Source organism: Pygoscelis adeliae, unplaced genomic scaffold, assembly GCF_000699105.1.
Source record: "Pygoscelis adeliae isolate BGI_AS28 unplaced genomic scaffold, ASM69910v1 Scaffold79, whole genome shotgun sequence".
Lineage (NCBI taxonomy): Eukaryota > Metazoa > Chordata > Aves > Sphenisciformes > Spheniscidae > Pygoscelis > Pygoscelis adeliae.
The window spans coordinates 3332083-3350666 of record NW_008825532.1 but is presented as its reverse complement, the minus strand read 5'-3'; the positions used below and the strand labels follow the sequence as shown (position 1 = coordinate 3350666).

Sequence of the window (18584 nt, the reverse complement as noted above, 5' to 3'; positions counted from 1 at the left end):
GGGGGAGCTGCTCAGCAAGAAAGTCAGCTCTGAGCAAGCTTGGTGCATGCTATGGGAGGTGGATTTCACAACTGGCAGAAACACTTGGGAACACTATTGGGAACAGAGACAGTTTTTGGCTACGCAGGCATGCAGGGGGCATGAGCTGCCAGGCAGGAGAGGCCGAGACTAAGAACTCAGCCAATGCCCCTTCACAAGTTCTGCCTTCTTCCTAGTCCTCATTTGCACCAATTCATTTTCAAACCATTAAGATTTCCCTTAAAGAGGAATTTCCAAAAGCATCATTATCTAACCACTTCATTGGAATTTAATTTGCTGCTGACTATCTCTAACATCTTTAACACCAAAACAAGCAGCAAACACCACCATAAGCCAAGAACTTTTAAAAAAACTGCTCGCTGTTTTCCCAAAAGATACTTCCTTATTGTAATATGCTAAATACTAAGAAACTTTAACTAGACATTTGAATTTCTTATTTCACTTAGAACGTATCCCTGTAACTTATCAAAGTTTTAAACAGCTGTTGTGGGTCTTCGCTAAAAAAAAAAAAAAAAATTCCCTTCCAGCCCCTATGCTGTTCAGCTCAGTCAGTAAGTCTACAAAACAGGTTTACCTCTCAGTTTTCATATCACTTCTTCCTTCTCTGTTTCTCTGCTTGAGAGGAGAGGGAGAATTTGAACCAGCAGAGAAAAAGCAGACACCTGCCCTTGTTATAGCTGTCTAGGAAGGGGAAAGTATGTTGTTATAATATAACAAAACAGTATATGAAAAGGTTAGTGGGCCACAAAGTTACAAGTTGACAGGGACTGCTAAGCTCCAAAGCAATTTTACAGAGTTTTTTTGCAGTGGAGAGGTATTACACCAACATTGGCACACTGGGCTGGGGGGCAGGGCAGATTCTCAGTTTTTTGTTGTGTGAGGATTTTTTTGTTTGTTTGTTTTTAATAGCTGAGTCTAGGGTATTCAGAATCCTGTTTTTCATTCAGTTGCATTTTTAAACAAGAGGCTTTCTCTTCACACACATGAAAAGCCCTTTTATCACAGTGGCATAGGGATCACACATCAGCTGCCTCAATCGAAGCCCTGTGGGGACACAGCACCACGCTGCTCACGCCTCACCACGTCACACTCACTTCTACCACGAGCAAAGTCTCCGCCAGGGCATGCAATGACACCCAGAGACAAACTCACATTTAAAGACCCATTTTAGAGGGAGGAAGAGAGAATGAGGGGAAAAGATGAGACAGAAGTGAGCTAGTGATCCCATACTCATTTTACACCCTGGTAACAGATGGTCCATCGGTCAGTGCACACATAAGCAGTGTATAAGGAAGCAGTTCCTACTCCAGATCCCTTTTGCTCTTGCCTTCATTCCTCACCCCACAAAAGAAAAGCAAAGGCAGCTCCGTAACACATGGATGCACAAAAGCAGCTTCACAGAATCGAGTGGCTGGCAGATGGTGCAGCCCGTTTCTGTCCTCTGAAGACTTCATTCTGTGCTGCAGATCAGAGCTGCTTTAAGTGCATCTCAGGTTTTCGAATATCAACTACCTTCCCAGAGAGGAGCTGTATAAAGTTTCTGTGCAAACAAGTTTTATAGCTTCTAAACACATTGCAGTCACTGAATCAGGGTTAGTTTATTTGCTCTCCAGACAGAACTGCAATACGGGCAGGTCAAATAAAGCTGCCCCAGCCCGTGTGTTTTAACAGCTGTAAGCCACCTGGAGACATGCCATTGCAGCAGGGACTGTCACCGGAGGGATGCCTCCACTGTGGCACTCAGCACTTCCAGCACAAGGGCCAGAAGCTAACCAGGACATTTGGGTGGATTAACCGCTCAGACAGCAACTTAAAAACACTCAAGGCTGGAGGAAAAAGTCTCCAGGACTCTTCCCCAAGAGGGGAAGCCCCGGGAGCTGCGTCCTGCACAGAGGATCTGCGGAAAATGTGGGGCGGGGGGGAGGAGCATTTGCAGGCATTTGCACATCGCCTTGGAAGCTGGAGGATTACTTCAATTTTGAAAGCACACGGCAACCAAATATTTCCCGACAGCCACTTGAACACTTCCAACAGAAACAGAGCTGGAATTTGCTGCTGATCCAAATGGAAGAATTTGCTTTCTTAGCAGCTCCGCGTTACTTTGAAAACCGAGCTGCTCCGTCCCTCCCAGACCCACCCTGTTTTAATATCTCTACAACTGACTGATTAACAGCATCAATTTGTTTACTCAAACAGGCAAACAGAGAGACATATTAAAGTGTCAACAAAAAGGTATTAATATGCCCTTTTTCCATCCGATAAAAAAAAAAAAAAGAGAGCAAACTAGGCCTAGTCTGGAGCAGTGACTCACCCCGCACATATTCCCCTTTTCAGAGGAACCTGTGGTTTTGCTATTTTTTCATGACAAAGGCTCCAGACATGAGAAGGCAAGTCAGTCAGCACTAGCTAATTAAAAATACTTCAAAACCCGCATGTCTCTGACCACTAACCCAGTACATATCAGTCTTGCTTTAGGAATAATGAGCCAGACAACCAGTCACTCGGTTCCCCCCTCCCCCCCCAGCAACCCACGGCAAGTGCCAGAGCCCCTGGGCTTGCAGCACACAACACTGATGCAACTGACTTGCTAATTTGGAGCTAATTTGGAGGGAATCCTGGTGATTCAGCTGATGTAGTATCCAGCCCCAGGCTTCCTGTGGCTCACCCCATTCTCCTCTTCCTCCCCTTTTTGCAGGTAGGGCTGAGCCCTGCCAAGAGCCACATCAGAGAATGGAGTGGCCGTCCACACTCCCCTGCTTCCCTTGCCCCATTCACACACATATACACCCCCGGCTCCTTTTGCAAGATGTATGAATCTTGGCCACCACAAAGTCCTTTCTAGCCCTCTGCTGCAAGGGCCTCTCCGCTGCTGCTGCACAGACTCCCTCCATGGGGCCAGCAGCATCGTGCCCATCCCGGTATGGCTGTGCAATCTCTGGAGCTGCTGGGCCAGCCCAAGGGCAGCCACTGCGCTCAGGGCAAAGCCATGAAGGAAGCGAGTCGCTGGTGAGGGCTGAAAGCCTGAGTTTTCTTTGCATCTCTTCCCAGGTGATTGGGATGCTGCAGAGGATGCTACAGGGATCTCCCAACACTGCACGAACCCGCCTCCACAGGCACTGGCCAGCCCTGGGCTCATGCTGCATTTGGAAATGCTTGCAGGCAGGAGAGGGCACACATACCCCCCACACCCCATCGTCGGGCACACCCAACAGCTCTGCTGACTCCTTTTTCTGGTCCAGTCCAAGCAAAGCCTTTGGGGTTTTACAGAAAACATCTTCAAACTTGACAGCAACAGAAGGAAGTGAAAGCTTGCAGTGCACAGACTTGGTCTGATGAGTCCTCCAAGATAAATACTTACCGCCACTTTGGGGGGAGACAGGGAAGTTTAGGGATTGATGGCCTGTAAATGAAAACCTATCATGCACTCCATCCTCTCCTGCTCATAATCAGTTTGTGTGTTTCAAACAATGTTTTGTTAATCAAATTACTCCAAGACAGCACCCATTCGTTACGTGTAGTTATTAGCAAACACCAGGCTGCTGGAAACACAAACTTTTATTTGGCAATTACCTTCCAGACAGTCACAGATCAGAGGCACAGGCTGAAACTAGAGCTTTGCCACACTTTCGTCTTTCCATATGGCAATAGGTGTCATCCTGATAAGAGCAGTGATTAGGAGATGCTACCCCATCCGCAGAGACTGTGCCACTGCGGTGTCTAACACCTTGCCAAGAGCGTGACACTGCTACACAAACCACTGTCCCCCAGAAATGACTTTGCTGCTGCTCTTTGCATGAATATGGTACTCACGCATGCAAAACACGGAGGTGTTCCTATCGACTCAGTTAGTTGTTTCCCCTGCCTCAGGAGGAAAGGGGCACGCGAAGCTTTGAGCAGGTGTTTCTTTGCAGTGCCAGACTTGGCCAAGTAGCTGCATCTCTCATCTGTGGCTCTTCCCTTCAACCAAGCTTTCCCAGCCCCATGCACATCGGGCTCAACACCAATGAAACTACAGCTCTGCTCTCAAGGTCTGCGATGCTTTAACTATTGAACAGCACTAGGCTGTAATGCCTGCAAAGCAATCACCCAAACCCAGCTTTATTTCATTATTAATCCAGCTCTCCTCATCCATGCACAGCACCAAACAACTCACCTCAACAGGCCAAGGGCCAACTACACACAAATTCAATTTTAATACTGAATTTCTTTAAGCTTGTCTTGCTGTTTGAGTTGACTACCTCCCACCTCCCAATTCTCCAGCTTCCTCAAGCTACTGCCTTTACACGCAGTACATCCAGTACACACAGAGTACACACTTTGACTCATCCATGCTGGTTATGTAGACCACCAGCTGTTATACAGCCACTTGCTGCATTGCAGGGAAAGGACACAGGACCACAGATAGCTATTCCCACTGCACAGACACCTTATGGCTCACTTCTTCCCAATCCCATAGAGAGATTATCTCCAGCTGCTGTATTTGAAGCATCTCCACATCAGCAAAAGTCCCATTAGCAGGTTTTGCTTTATATTCTTTCAAATCCCTGAAACTGTCATGCTGGGAGAGACAGGCTCCCTGCTATACTATTTTCACCTGGGAGCAGACTGTGAGAGTTTGCTCCCATTGTTACACAACTCACCGCTGCTGCAGAGGAAAAACCTGTCAAATCCATCAGAAGCAGAGACATATGCTGGAGTTAGTCACTGCACTTGGCTTGCCAGTGGGTGTCTCTGGATTTGGAGGCATGTCTCTATTGGGTATCGCACTTTCCTCCAGCAGGTCCAGGTTAAAAACCCAATTTCTCCTAGCTAGACCTGGGTAGAACAATGCCAGAGATTTTTCTGAGCAGCGTTTGGGCAGATGCCCAGCAGGGATCTGGGCTGCACAGGGGCAGGGTCACTCCAATGCTATGGGAACAACTGCAGCAAACCAGTTTTCCTATGCCTTCTGCTTAGATTTTAACCACTGCCCCAACATCCATGGACAGCCTGGACAATCTGATCCTTCACTTTTTGCATGTTCATCAAAGTGTTTTCTCTCCCTTCAAGACAGAGCCAGATTCACTAGCTTCAATCATCTTAAATCCTTATTAAAAACAACTGCTGACACATCAGCCAATTCATATGCCTCTGACTCCCCTGCACAGCCAACGAGGCTTTTTGGGGTGCATCAAGCCCCAGATAACAGTCAGCATGTTCAGCACCCTGACCCAGAACCAAGCTATAGCTGGTACCCACAGAAAACCCCAAATCAGCATCAAACCTGCTCACAGCATCAAATAGGAATCAGCCCCTTGCTAAAAGCCCAGGAAAGCCATGTCCTTCAGGGCAGTATCCAGAATACTGAAAGGTGGGGATGTGACACAGAAATTTGTAGGGTTGTGAGTACACAAATCCCTCTGCCTCACAGATACAGAAAAGAGAATGACAGCAAGCAGCTGAGGATGCTCATCCACATGATATCCAATTGCCCAAAGGCTGGAGGGGAGCAGAAGTCAGAGTAACACAAATGCCTCGACTCCAGCTGCACAGGGGAGGGGGGGGGAAAAAAAAGCTTCCCCAGTCCTCAGTGCAGTCCCCCCCGGCACATCCCCATCCAGTCCTGAAGGACTATGAGCCAGAGCTGCCTCTGATGCACGTTAAGGGGTAACATGCAATCCTGGAGTAGAGTAGCTGGATGCTTGCTTACTCTCATGACCCAGCGTTTACTACAAGGAGGCTGAACCGACAGAAACATAAAACTGGTTTGGGACTCAAGTGGAAGTGAGAAGCACAGAAAGCTTTCTGCAGACCTACACTCTTCTCTGAAGGCTCCTGATATGGAAGACCAGGGCCAAGTGGACTGGATGGACAGTCAAAGCAGGGACAGTGCTGACTTTCAAGGAGAACAGCTGCCTGCTGGACCTTGCAGCTGCACTTACACACACCCATCATGCTGCAGTCTCGCAGCTACAGCGTACCGACCGCCTCGCTGCTCCAACTCTATAACATGTATCTACAGAGTACTTATAATCTGCAGGGCACAGTAGAAACCAGATAAAATACTGCTTGAGGCACCAATGAATCAGTCCTTAAAAGCCTCTTTGCCAAATACTTCTCCTAAACATTGCATTTTGGCACACCTCTGGTTTTAGCAGAGCAACTACTCCAGGATTAGAGCACATTTGAGATCATAACCCACTAGACTGGTTTAACTCACTTTTGAATTTCAATAGTTTGTTCACATCAGTGGAAACAGAACAGCAATATTCCCCGTTAACTAATGAGTACAACATGAAACAGGTGATCCTTTCAAGACCTCTCAGGAAAGGAAGAGCTGAACACTCATCCTGCCTGGAACTTGCAAAAGCAAATAACATTCAGAGATAATTTAAGCCTAAGTGCAAGAAGGTAAAAGAGAGGAGGGGTGGGGGTCAGATGTCAGCTAATGGACTGAGACTCAGAAGGCTTAATTTAAATTCCTGGCTCAGGCACAGAAAAATCATGCTAGCCTCTCAGGAAATGCTTATGCTGATAGTAATTCTTATTCTTGCCTAGTCCCCCAAATAAAGAGCAGCATTAAACACTTCCTTCTGCTTATTCTGTATCTTAACCATAAATGACTTCAAGAAAGGACCCACCTCTTACCACCCATCGCAAAACTCTGCATAAGGCATCCCTCATTTTATGACGGGACTCTCAGAGCAGTGGTGGGAAAGTCAACGGGTTCCCTGCCTGCATAAGCGAGGAGGGATGAGGATCGCAAGGCTGAATCAGTGCTAATTTCCTTCCCCAGAAGCGATTGGGACCTGCTTGCTGAGACCTGCAGGTTACCCTTAACATGCTTTAAGTATGTGTCTCTCGATTTCCCAATTTTCAGCCCAAAAGGAGCCCAGTTCCTTATGAGGGTGAGCTGCAGACCTCAGCCTGTATCCTGGCCCCCCGCAGCTGGATAAAGCCCTTCAAAGGCTGAAGGGAGTCGAGGCCACGCAGCCCAGACCCATCTCCATCCCCCCAGCACCTCCAGCCTCCGCTCTCGGGTAGCACCTTTTGACTGATACTCTATATGCCATGATAAAGCAAGAAGTGTTACTCAGTCTATTATAGTTTCCTCCCACCCAGGCCGGGGAATCAACGCAAACCCTAAATTAAATCACAGTACAGTCACTGCTTATTCAATGCCAGCAAACAAGCTCCTGCAAGCCGAACACCCAGCATGACGGTGCCGATCCCTGGCGAGCTGGACAATAGGGAGTTTCAGCAATTAATTTTGGGAGGGTGGGTTTCGTGCAACCTTTTAGAAGGTACAGCTGCAGTCGAGCGATTTTGCAGGCTGTTTTATCAGTTTGAAGATAAACAGAGCTGTCCTGAAATGGCACAGCCAGGGCTGAAATCCTGGCAGCCCAGTGACTGCTGCCCAGATGATAAACATTGAGAGAAGTGTGTCAATGAATGTTTTCTTAAATAAGAAACAAAACACTAGAGACTACAAACCATACTCTAAGCATTGGAATTATGTTTCAAAAGTCTCTTAAAAACCAGAAATTTCAGTAACTGATCTCTCTTTCTAAAGAGCTACTGATAAAAGAAAAACTTTTTTCCATCCTTCCCCTGCTGCCTGTAATCTTGTTTAGAAAGCACTTGGGAACAAGGGGAAGAAGTCAAAATAATTTGATTCAGAGCAAGAAAGCAACACTAGGCTGCAATAAATCAGTGTCACTGCATAGCTGTCCTAGTGGCTTTTGGAAATAGAAAAAACCCTGTAAATTCAACACTCGTTTTCTCTGAGAGATGGTACAAATCCTATCTACCCTTAACAAAAGCAGAAACATTAATCTCAAAGATTAATGGGGAATGGATAGAAGAGCAGGAGAGCTGTTGTCTTTGCCTCCCAGGAGGCTGCCATGAGAGTGAAATCATGTTTACTCTGACAGCAGGGTGTTCCCCACACTTCTCCATAATTTAACTTACTACGGGGAGGAACGATAGTGAGCAAAAGGTAGCAGCCGCCAGTCCAGGATCAGGCAAGCTCTACTTCGTGACTCTTGGATAAGCATTAATAATCTCTGCAAAATGCACCCTAATTAGCAGGTTTCAAGGCCAGGCAGGATCTCCAAGATGCATCCAGCACTTCTGGAGCCAAGCACTAACTTCTTGTTGGGTCCCTTCAAGCTGCTTTGCCTCCTCCTCCTCCTCCCTCGGTTTAGCAGCTCAGCCCGTGCCCAATACCCCTAGGACAGATGTAATGGTTAGAGAGATGTGTGCACTGTAAACAGCACACCACCTCATCGCTACTCCGAATTTCAGGAGGGTGAGAGAGTCCTCCAGCTGTGGAAATCACTCTTTACAGCCAGATGTTTTGCAGAATAAATGCAGGATAAGAGTAAAATATAACTAAGCAAAACCTAAGAGCAACACATTCAGTATAAACAAAATCAGGACATGAAGAAGCTACACTAGATGTGTTTTACAGTTTTTCAGACGTGTTAAGTCTAAGTTTTTCAGCAGAAAAAATTCAGCATTTCAGTCCAATACTTAAAAGTACTTGGTATACAAGTGTTTTAGCCAGTAGCGGCTGCTAAAGCATTTGAAGAGGGTCTATGCCAGCTTCCAGCATCAAGCATAGCCAGCCTTCACCAGAAAACATAGCAAGCAAGATAAACTCCTCAGTTTGGAAACAAACTCCTGCCAGGCTGTGATGCCACATGCCATTCCCACTAGAACAGCAAAGCAGCACTCAGAGCCCAGCCTCTCCAGGCAAAAGACCCCAAAAAGTTAGGTAGCCACCACAGCCAGCAGCCTACAGCCACTTGCCAAAAGTACTCAGAGCTCCTCACACTTTCTGCAAGGCAAACATATAAATATTTAACGCTTCTAACATACAAGTTTACCCAGTTCTGCTTTTTAAAAGCCTGCTGCAGACTGAGATGGGGAAAGACATGCCCCAGACTGAGATTTCTGGGAAGGCACACCCGCAGTCCTCACTTGAAAAACTAAATACTCGGTGATGCAAAGTCAGTCACAGCACTTGCTGCTGCTCTGTTTGCATGCATGTCTCAGTCAGGTGCACAGATAAATTCCAAGTTTAAAATGCATTAAAACCTGAAACTAATCTTTTCATTCTGCCTAGAGCTGTTTTCCTTTCTTTACTACAACATTAGGAATCACTAGACATTTCGCAGAATAAATAAAAGCAAAACACATCCTTGCAGGGCAATCTCTGGCATGTGTTTGCCTCCACGCAGCCAGCCAGAACCCTGAGCAGCAGCCAGCAACGTGAGCGGCATCCTAACGTCAGCCCGCAGCAGGAGACACCCTTACCTTTCCTCCTCTCTCACGAAAGGCAAATCACTCCCTTGCCCGGCCCGAGCGCTGAAGCGTCTCCCACGCCCACAGCACGGATCTGGACAGCCAGCATTCCTCCCACCATCCCCGCCCAGCAAATGGGAGGTCGCTTCGCGAGAGCCACAGAAGGGATGCAGTCGTGCGGCAAAAAGATGCATTAGAAAGGCTAAGGGACAGGCGGCTCGAAGCATCACGTACATACGGAGTAGGGATGGGGGGATCCTCCCCCAACAACTAGCTTTTGTTCTTTTATTGCTTGGCACTTGGGAACAGGAGGCAGTAAGATATAAAGCTTTTAGGTAAGCAAACTATTTTTTTTTTAAATTTAAAAGAAAAATAATTTTTACCTTTAATGTTTTAAATTAAATGCATTTTACTTTGCTAGTTCTCGGCTTGTCCAGCCAAACAGCAACATGGAGCTTGTATTTCATTTTATGTACTTACGTTATGGATGTCTTTAAAACCACCAGAAGCTTATGAACAGAACGAGGATCCAGACCTATTCAGCCTGAGTCCACACCAAAGGAAGATGCTGCCTGCTATTTCACCCCACAGTTCCACAAAAAAAAAAAAGTGGTCTGAATGGGTGGTAAATACAGAGTTCAGAGCTGTTCTATATTGTAATATATTGCATTACCTCAACGATTAATCCCTGTCTGCTCTAGAGGAAACATGGACAGACATCTGCTACCAACCAGGAAGATACAAGCAACAGAACCATCATGTACCACGTTGTTGCACAGGAGCAGAATCAATCACCAAAAAGGTTAAGTGGGATTTCCAAAATATAATCACATTTCAGAAATTTCTATTCCTGTTAAGTCCATAATGTTTGAGCCCTCCCATAGCTAAAAGGAAAGGATGTCGCTTACTAATAAACACAATACTTGAATTAGTGAAGAATTTGAAGAACCCATGACTGTTCTAAAAGTTAAAAACACTTGACCAATAGGGTCATTGTTCTTTTTGTTTCCTTTTAAAAATTACATCAGCCAGGAAAGTGAGTCATCGCCTGGTCCCATTTCTTGGGTATCACCTGAAAATTTAGCTTCCAGCTGTAAAGTTTCAAAAGAGGTATAAAAAAACAAAACAAAAACCCCAAACCCACAACCTGCCAGCTTCCTCAGGATGGTAAATATAACAGAAACCAAAATAGAGGTTTTTATGCCCAGAATTGCAGCTGCAACTTAAAAGGAAAGTTGGCTTGAAAAACACTTTTGCACTCCACCGCGATCAGGTTGCCTGCGCACCAGACAGGGTTTAGAGAGCAACTTTGACTCTGCTCCGACTTGCATCAGCAACACGTCAGCCCCTGGGTGCAAGGAGCCCATCTGGCTGCTCTGATCCAAACCAATGAGTGCGTCCAGCCCACAAAGTCTTGGGGCAAACATGCAACAGAATTTAAGAAACTTATTTCAGGAAGTTTAATCCGTCCACTTTTTTGCTCTATGTGTGAACACATTGCACAGTATAAATTCATCCTCAAGGTTTAGGAAGTCCTGAGGCTTTAGGGCTTAACAGGTCCTGGGGAAAGTGTGCCAAAGCCCAGCTCCCAAACTAGGTTGTGACGACTTCTATTGACAGCAGAGCCGTTGCAGGAGCAATGTCTGCTTTTGGGAGGGAAAAGAAAAACCTCCTCTCCTTGTCTCCGGCGTCCATGTTGCTGGGATAGAAAAGCAGCACCTGCAGGTGTGCAGGTGGCAGGTTCATGCTGCAGAGGCAGACACCTAAAAGTCACCAGCCCATGGGTCCTCAAACCTCCATTTACTCACTTTTCTTTTTCCAGGTAAGTGTAATGCATCCTACAGGGCTAACACCTATTACCATTCCCTCTGCCGGGAAGGGAAAAGGCATTGCTACCCACTGTCATCAGTCAGCACAGATCCTCAGTGGCTCCACCGTGAGAAGTTGTTTAACTGATGCACACACAGTGCACGTGAAATACCTATCTTCCACATTTGCAAAGGATCAGCGATAGCCAGTTTTTCCACCGCTTTACGAGCACTCTGCTCTCCAAATACTCCAAATCCAGTCCCGTCAGTCCAACCTGCAATTACACTCAAACCTAAAATAGCACTTCAGCAGTGCCAGCACCACTCATCTCCACGTCATGCCCTGAGACTTGCCACACTGGGGTGTGGTGATGGAAGGCAGCGGACACACAGCTCCCCAGGCACTCCCAGCCCACTTCCTCGAGCACGGCTGGTCACACACCGCTCCCCACGCTCCTCCTAGGAAGTTTTACGGTCAAGCCAGTATACCAGTGTATTTTCCTCTTCCTCCCCGTTTAAGAAAGCCTTTTAGGGAAGCACAAGATGCCTGAGGTGCTCAGAAATTACTCTGCTCAGGTAACACATCCGCTCCCCTGCATGGAGCATCAGGACCGAGGTTTACACCCAAGGAGGACTTGTGGCACTGGCAGGATCCCTCCAGCACATCGTTGCACAAGGATGCATCTCCTCCCCAGCTCCAGCTGCCAAGTTTCACTGGGAGGCCACTAATACATTTGTCCTCCAGAGGTTACTCAACGACAGCTGTGGGAGTGGCAGCTGCTGCCTACCAGGTGACAAAGGGGCAGAGAGGGTAAATCCAGGAGTCACCTTGTCCCTCTCCTCTCACCACTAGCCCTCAAGAATAGACCCTCTGGCAAAGCTCTGAGGGAGGAAGGGAGCACATCCAATGCGCTGGCCTTTGGCTACAGTGGGCTGTGCAGTCCCACTGCTTTCCCCAGTGAGTCCCACCGCCCAGGAGAGGACAACCACCTGCTCCTGAACACCAGGCTTTCCTGCCCACTTCAGAAGTAGTCTTTTCCACCACTAGTTAGCAATGCCAAGAGATGCCATGCTAATACTGGAAGCTGTATGAGACAACCAATGAAACCAATGGCGATGCACAAGCCCCTGGACACGCTACACCAGTTCTAGTGATTTTTGGGAAGGGTTTTGCCTGCAGGCACCTCTGGCTCCTGCCTAAAAAAGCTGTTTGCTGGGATATAGCCAGCTCCACTGTCATTCAGCCAAGGGGGTGTAGGGCATGCTGGCCCCCTCCAGCATCCCCAAGCTAGAGGAACCCCCATGGCCAGAGGGCTGGGCCACACCAGCCCCAGGAGATCCCAGAGCATCAGTGGACCTCAGTGAGCCTCCAGGAGTGACAAAGCTGGCTCAACCTTCTGCCTCTGCCTGGCCCTGTCTGCTCTGGTGCTGCATATCAAGCATTTTCAGGAGCATCCCACCTCCTTTTAAAAAAAAAAAAAAAGAGGGGACAGGGCCAAAAGAGTAACTAGCTGGAAGAAAAACGAGGTAACCCAAATAGTCTACTCAGTCTACTCCACCAGAAAGAAGACACCACACTTTATGAGCCAGGGCTTTAGAGAGCAAAGCTGAGTGGCCAGCCATCATCCCATTTTGGACTACGATCAGTGACCATTTACCACGTGCCAGATGCTCCCCTCCTCCAGTTCTGTCCACGTTCTCTTTTAAAGATAAGGATTTTAATGAAATTACGCACAGATGGACAGAAGCACTCTCCCCTGTGCTTTTTAATACAAATTGAAGTTTTATGCACTTCTTGCCTTTACCTTCAGTTGCGACCAACTGCAGAGTACATTCCATCAGTGTAAACAGCTATGGAAGGATTTGACAATTGAGGAGCAAACATTTGACCTTAACGCCTCAATTTATCAGTCTTTTTAAAGAAAAAAAAAAATCCATCTTTGCTAGATTTCCCCCCTAAAAGCTTCCAGAGCTGCTCTTTCAGCGAGCCTGTCATCAGGAAGAAAGCAAGACATTAGTCAGGCTCATGATTATTTAACAAAAAACTTGCATATGTAGTAGGGACTGAAAGTTAGTCTTTATTTAAAAAACGCTTGCAAACTAGAGTACGATTTTGCAGTGCAAAACAGATCTGAGGACTTGCCCAATTTACCCTGTGCTCCAACAGCGCTCAGCTTAGTAATTAACTGACTAGTTATTCACAGCTTAGAGCAGGGAGCCATGCAGTCACCAAAGAAGTCAGCAAGCATGCCCAGAACACCGTGCAAAGGATATCTCATGTCTTGCTATTTCATAAGGAAATCGGAGGCTCCACTGATGTCAGCTCCAGGAAATGAGCCACAGGCAGATGATGCCGGAAACAGGCTTTATATTTAGTACTGAGTCACCCACTTTATTAAATTTGAAAGACACAAAAGGTGGGTGCGGAGAGGGGATATGTGGAGAAAAAGTGAACAAGCTATTCCCTTGAGATCACGGGCAATGGGGAGCCTAGGGTTGGATGGGGGTTTTTTGTAAAGGGAGAGAGAAACTACAGATGACCTGGGAACACCTTCTGCACTTTCACTGGAAAAGCAGTTGCCAGATCTGATGCACTTCCCAGGGCAGAAGCCAGTGCCGAAAATGCTGCAGGTGTTTGCAGTACCATTGGGGTTTGCTCCGGTCAGTCCCGCAGGCAGGTCTCAGTCCTGAGCAGGGCACCACCAGTTCTGAGGCACTTTCCCATCCTCTCTGCTACATCTTCTTTGAGACAAAAAAGAGGCCGCTGGAAGGAACTTGAAGTGGAGAATATTTTTAAGCCGGTTTTGCAGCTCCACCTAACCCGTCACAAAGTGCACCTATCACGCCCCAAAGAAAACACTTTTCTTCAGGCGATTACAATGGCACGAGGTGAAGGCTGATGAAGACCAAAGCATGCAAAGAGGAGCTGACCTGGACACACAGTAAAACCGCACCCAAGTAGGGCAGACATCACTGCAGACTGCCATCCAAAGGCCACCCCGTCCCTCTCCTCCTCCTCAGCATTTCAGTCCCCCCACCCCAGCTCGCTGTGGGGTCAAATGGACATCAGCACAGGGAAGGAGAGGCAGAGCAGAGAGGGACCACCCTTGCACGGCACCCCAGTTAGACCAGCTCAGCCACACCACAGACCAGGCCACTGGAGAAAGGGTGGCACTAGGAGGTAGGAGGGTCCTGCAGGCACAGACATACTATTCCATCTTTCACCTCAGCTGCCAGGTCTGTCCATCAGCCAAACTAGTCCTTGACATGGCTTAGGCAATCCTCTGCTCACCTGGAGAAGATACTCTAGACGACTATCCACCTTAAGTCACTACTCAAGGAAATAGCGCTTTATAATAAAATTGCACGATTGCGGAACGTAAGTGACTGCGCAAGATTTCTGAGCAGGGAAGCTGTTCTGATCCATTTTCTGGCAACATCCAGTTTAGACACATTTACAATTGACAAGTATAAAGCATTCATGTGGACTGCATCCTCATGGAATAAACTTCAGATTAATTTGCAAAAGCTGCAATTTAATAGTAATGTAGTTCTTTGTACTAAGGTCTTTTTACATGCAGAAAAAAGAAGGTTTTAAGAGACACCAAAAAACAATCGTAACTGCAGATTGTACCACAATACAAATGACAGGAGCACAGGTTTGTTCACAAGAGGTTCATATTTTCATACAAGTCTGTCATAAGCCTTTTCACTTTCTGTCAATGATAAATACTCTGCAGCCTGAGCAGCAGCAACAGCTCTGCAAAGTTTTCAGCTACTTGAGCCAGACTTTTCCCCTGAGAAGACTCACTTTTCAAATACTAAAACATAAATACTCTTACCAAAGCCAAGCACTGTACCTCGTTTTGATTTAAAAAGTCAACAGCAAACAAGAGCTATCTCTAATGCCAAGCACCACCAGTGACTTGCCTACAGAAGCAGCCTATTAGATTATTAATAAAATTGGTGTAATCTTCAAAATAAGATTACAACAGCAAAAAGGATGTGGCTTGAAAAATAAATCCGTGGACTGTAGCAAGACTGGCAATTATGCAGAACCAGAGGTCAGGGACTGCTTAAAATCTTTCACCTATATGCAGGAAGAGGTTGTACCACTGCAGTCACAGCCTGCTCCGACCAGCAAATAGACATTTAGCCAGCTGTTGACCACTGTCCAAATCAGTCTGCTGCAAACCACTCCTGGCTAGTGGGGAGGCTGTGGGAGACTGCCACTGGGTGGCTCTTCAGTCCCACACAACTCATCTGCGGGGGACCTCCCACTATCAGAAAGGTTTCGGTGCTGGGGAGTCAAGGCAAAGCAGGTACAGTCACAGACCAACCTGGGCAGCAGCCCATACGCCCAGCCCAGCCTCAGACGATCTTTGAGGAGTCACTGGTATCTCATCTGGACATCCTGCCAGATGCTGGAGGTAGAAGATTTTGGCACGCGGCTCATCATGTTGTGCAAGTGGGCCTACAAATTCAGCTGTGTTGAACTAGTCCAGAATCTCATCTCAAGGGACCTTGAAGCTTTTCCTGGTATTTAGGTCGTGCCTGCATTTGTTGGCTTCCCCCCTAACTACTCCTTTTGTCTCAGACCCCAACAGAAAAATCTTCTGTAGAACGGACCTGCTGGAGAGGTTAACTTCAGGGGCTCCCATGACTATTGCACTCTTTTCAGATGTGTAGAAAGGTGAGGTAGAGCTGGATTACCACTCACACATACACTGCAAGTTGTGACCCATAGCCTTCAGGTCCCTAGAGTGCAATCTTCACCATACAGCTCATTACACTTTTAATTAGTAAGCTGTCTCACATTTTCTGGCCCATAAAAAACAGCTACTAGTAGCAGACTGATCTCTATTCTGTGAAGCCAGTCTTTGCTTTGACTGCAGATTTCTTATACTCTCAAGTCAGTTGCTGCTGCTGAGTTTAATGCTTTATCAATTAGTATAAAAAAAAAACCACCCTTATCCTTCCAAATTTAAAAAAAATTTTAAAATCTACAGATCCTACATAAAGCCAAGACTAAGCAAGGCATGCTATTTGATAGAAGGCATGAAGCAACTTTGCAGCTTAGGTAGGAGGGGAAGTTCTATAGCTGGGAGCAATGACACCACAAAGTACAACATGAATTACACCAAAGAGGTCCACATGCTGATCAAGAATATTAGCTATGAGTGTTACACATGAAAGGGCAATGCATTAAAAGAAAATGCAATACCTTGCTATGTGCCAAGTTGATATCAACCCAATGCACAAAGCCTTAATTGCTAAAGTGAATTATGGACCGGTACTGGTTGTAAAGGCTTTTACATAACAAGGGGTTGCAAGGCCATTAGTACCTGGCAGAATCTTACTCCATTTCATGGCTTTCCAAGACCTCTTTATATAGACCTTCAGAAGACAGGGAGCAAAGGGACAGACTAAAACAACCCTATATAAACCCAGAAAAAGGATATATACCCCTTAGAGAAGGGGAAGGTGGGGAGGGAGGCATAAAAGGTCTTGCCATTAGCGATGGACCTAACTAAAGTAGGCTGGGCGCTGCCATAACCATCCATCCAGGAGAGCTATGGTAACTTCCAGGAGTTTCTTAGCTGGGCAGAAGCAGTGTAAGTTTTTCAAGTTTTCAACAAGAAGTCTGACTATGCTGCCTTTGCTTGAGCATTTGGTTTATATAAAACAGTGGCAAGAGCCCAGCTGGAAATTAGATCAACAAGAACATTACAAAGGGGTGGGCAACAGAAGGGCAGGGGCAGGATTGCACTGGAATCTTCCATCCGTGTCCCCAAGGAAAGCTTAGTCCCAACCTTGGCCAAACAGTGCAGAAATGAACAGGCTAAAGTTTAGGTCAGACATTAAGGCCACTTATTCAAAATATTTTCAGTTTTCAGAAGGCCCAGTTTCCCCTCTCTCCTTATGGAAAGGTGAATTCTACCTAAGTGAGGATTCAGAAACTTGCTTATTATTTCCAGGAGCACTGAGAAACATGAACATATTTGTAAATGTATTTCCATTTGTTCTCTGTTGACCTCCTTCAAAGTACTGCTATCTCAGAAACAGTTCTTAAAAGCAGGGGACAACCTTCTCCCTGCTTGTCTGCACAATACCAACCATAACAGGATAACTTTACATACACCTACAAACACCCTATGTATTCCCCAAAATAAAAGTCCTCACAATTCATTCTTGAAGGCAAAACATTTTGTGCGGAATTCAGGAAGAAAAAGATAATTGTAATATTGCTTTGGAACTCACTTCCTTTATTTCTGTAACCAGCTGGAGACAAGCACCTTGGCTCTGTGCTGGGTCAAGGAAATGTTTAACTACAAGATTTAGAGTGGAATATATATATATGTATATACCACCGCAGCTGCTCAACAATTATAGCAGAAGGCAAACACTGTTTTAACCCAAGGAAAACAGCGACAGGCTGGAGTATCAGCCTGCTCATTAGCATCCTGCTGCAGAGGCTCCAAGGCAGGAGAGCATCCAAGCCTGTCCCTGGGATGAGACTCAGCATCCTGGAATCTCAAAACCACAGCACTGCTCCAAAACCAAACAACGCTCCACAGACCCTTCCCGGCTGATTAGCAGGAAGGAGCACAAGATTGCGATGGCAGCATAAACAAGGACCCAGGATTTATGATCTTTCAGACGCTGTTTAGCAAGTGACCCAGCTGAAGCACTGCTTCACAAAATATCAATGCCAATTACAGGGATGGGTAGCTTGAATTCGAGTTTCCACTTGGTTAGCACTGTTCCGGACACACCGAGAACTTTGGTGCTCACCCAGCAGTTTTGCCTGCTGGGAGGGGCTGCGCTGAGCTGTCCCAGAAAAACGGGGACAGTGACTGTGAAAACGCATGGGATCTCATCCACCATCCCCGTCCTTCCCAGCAGGGCAGAGTCAAAGGCAGCAAGTTCAGTCCTACTGTTTGTTAAAGTAGAGCAAGACACTCTTCTACCTTGTAGCATTGGAGAGACAGTGAGAGAAGCAGAACAGCCATCCCCCTCCCCTGTTATTTTGTGCACAGCCCATCGAACAGAAGTCCTGGCACCGTGAGCTTCTGCGGCCAGGGCTGGGACAGTACCACATACACTAGCAACATTGCTAGGGCAAAGACCAATACAAACATTAAAAAAAACCCAAAACCTGATCAAATTTAAGAGACACACACGTTGCTACGAATGTAACCCAGAGTGCTCCAGTCTCCAATTCCCGTTGCAAGCTAATGGGTACATCAGAGATGGGATGCTCTCATGAAGCAAAAACACTCATCTCACCACTTCATGTTGACACAAACTGCATCAATTTGTAGCCACTATTTCTGGCACTAACAATGCAGAGTGTTACGTGGCACTTCCAGCACGCAGAAGCAGTATCACACCTCGCTCGCCCAGTCAGCTCCTGCGATGCCAAGCTGCAGATACTTTGAGGGAAAG

General features: G+C 46.6%; 1 protein-coding gene across 2 annotated transcripts in view; it reads right to left on the bottom strand.

Annotated features, from left to right (window-relative positions):
• Positions 1-18584, bottom strand: part of PLS3 (plastin 3) — a 47838-nt gene that overhangs the window by 24988 nt on the left and 4266 nt on the right. The window contains exon 1 of one of the 2 annotated variants that reach the window (XM_009331679.1): positions 9340-9395. The exons of the other annotated variant lie outside the window; for it this stretch is intronic. The gene's annotated coding sequence lies outside the window, so the exon portion shown is untranslated. Of the gene's footprint in view, positions 1-9339; positions 9396-18584 lie in introns of those variants that run through there. 2 annotated transcript variants of the gene reach the window in all.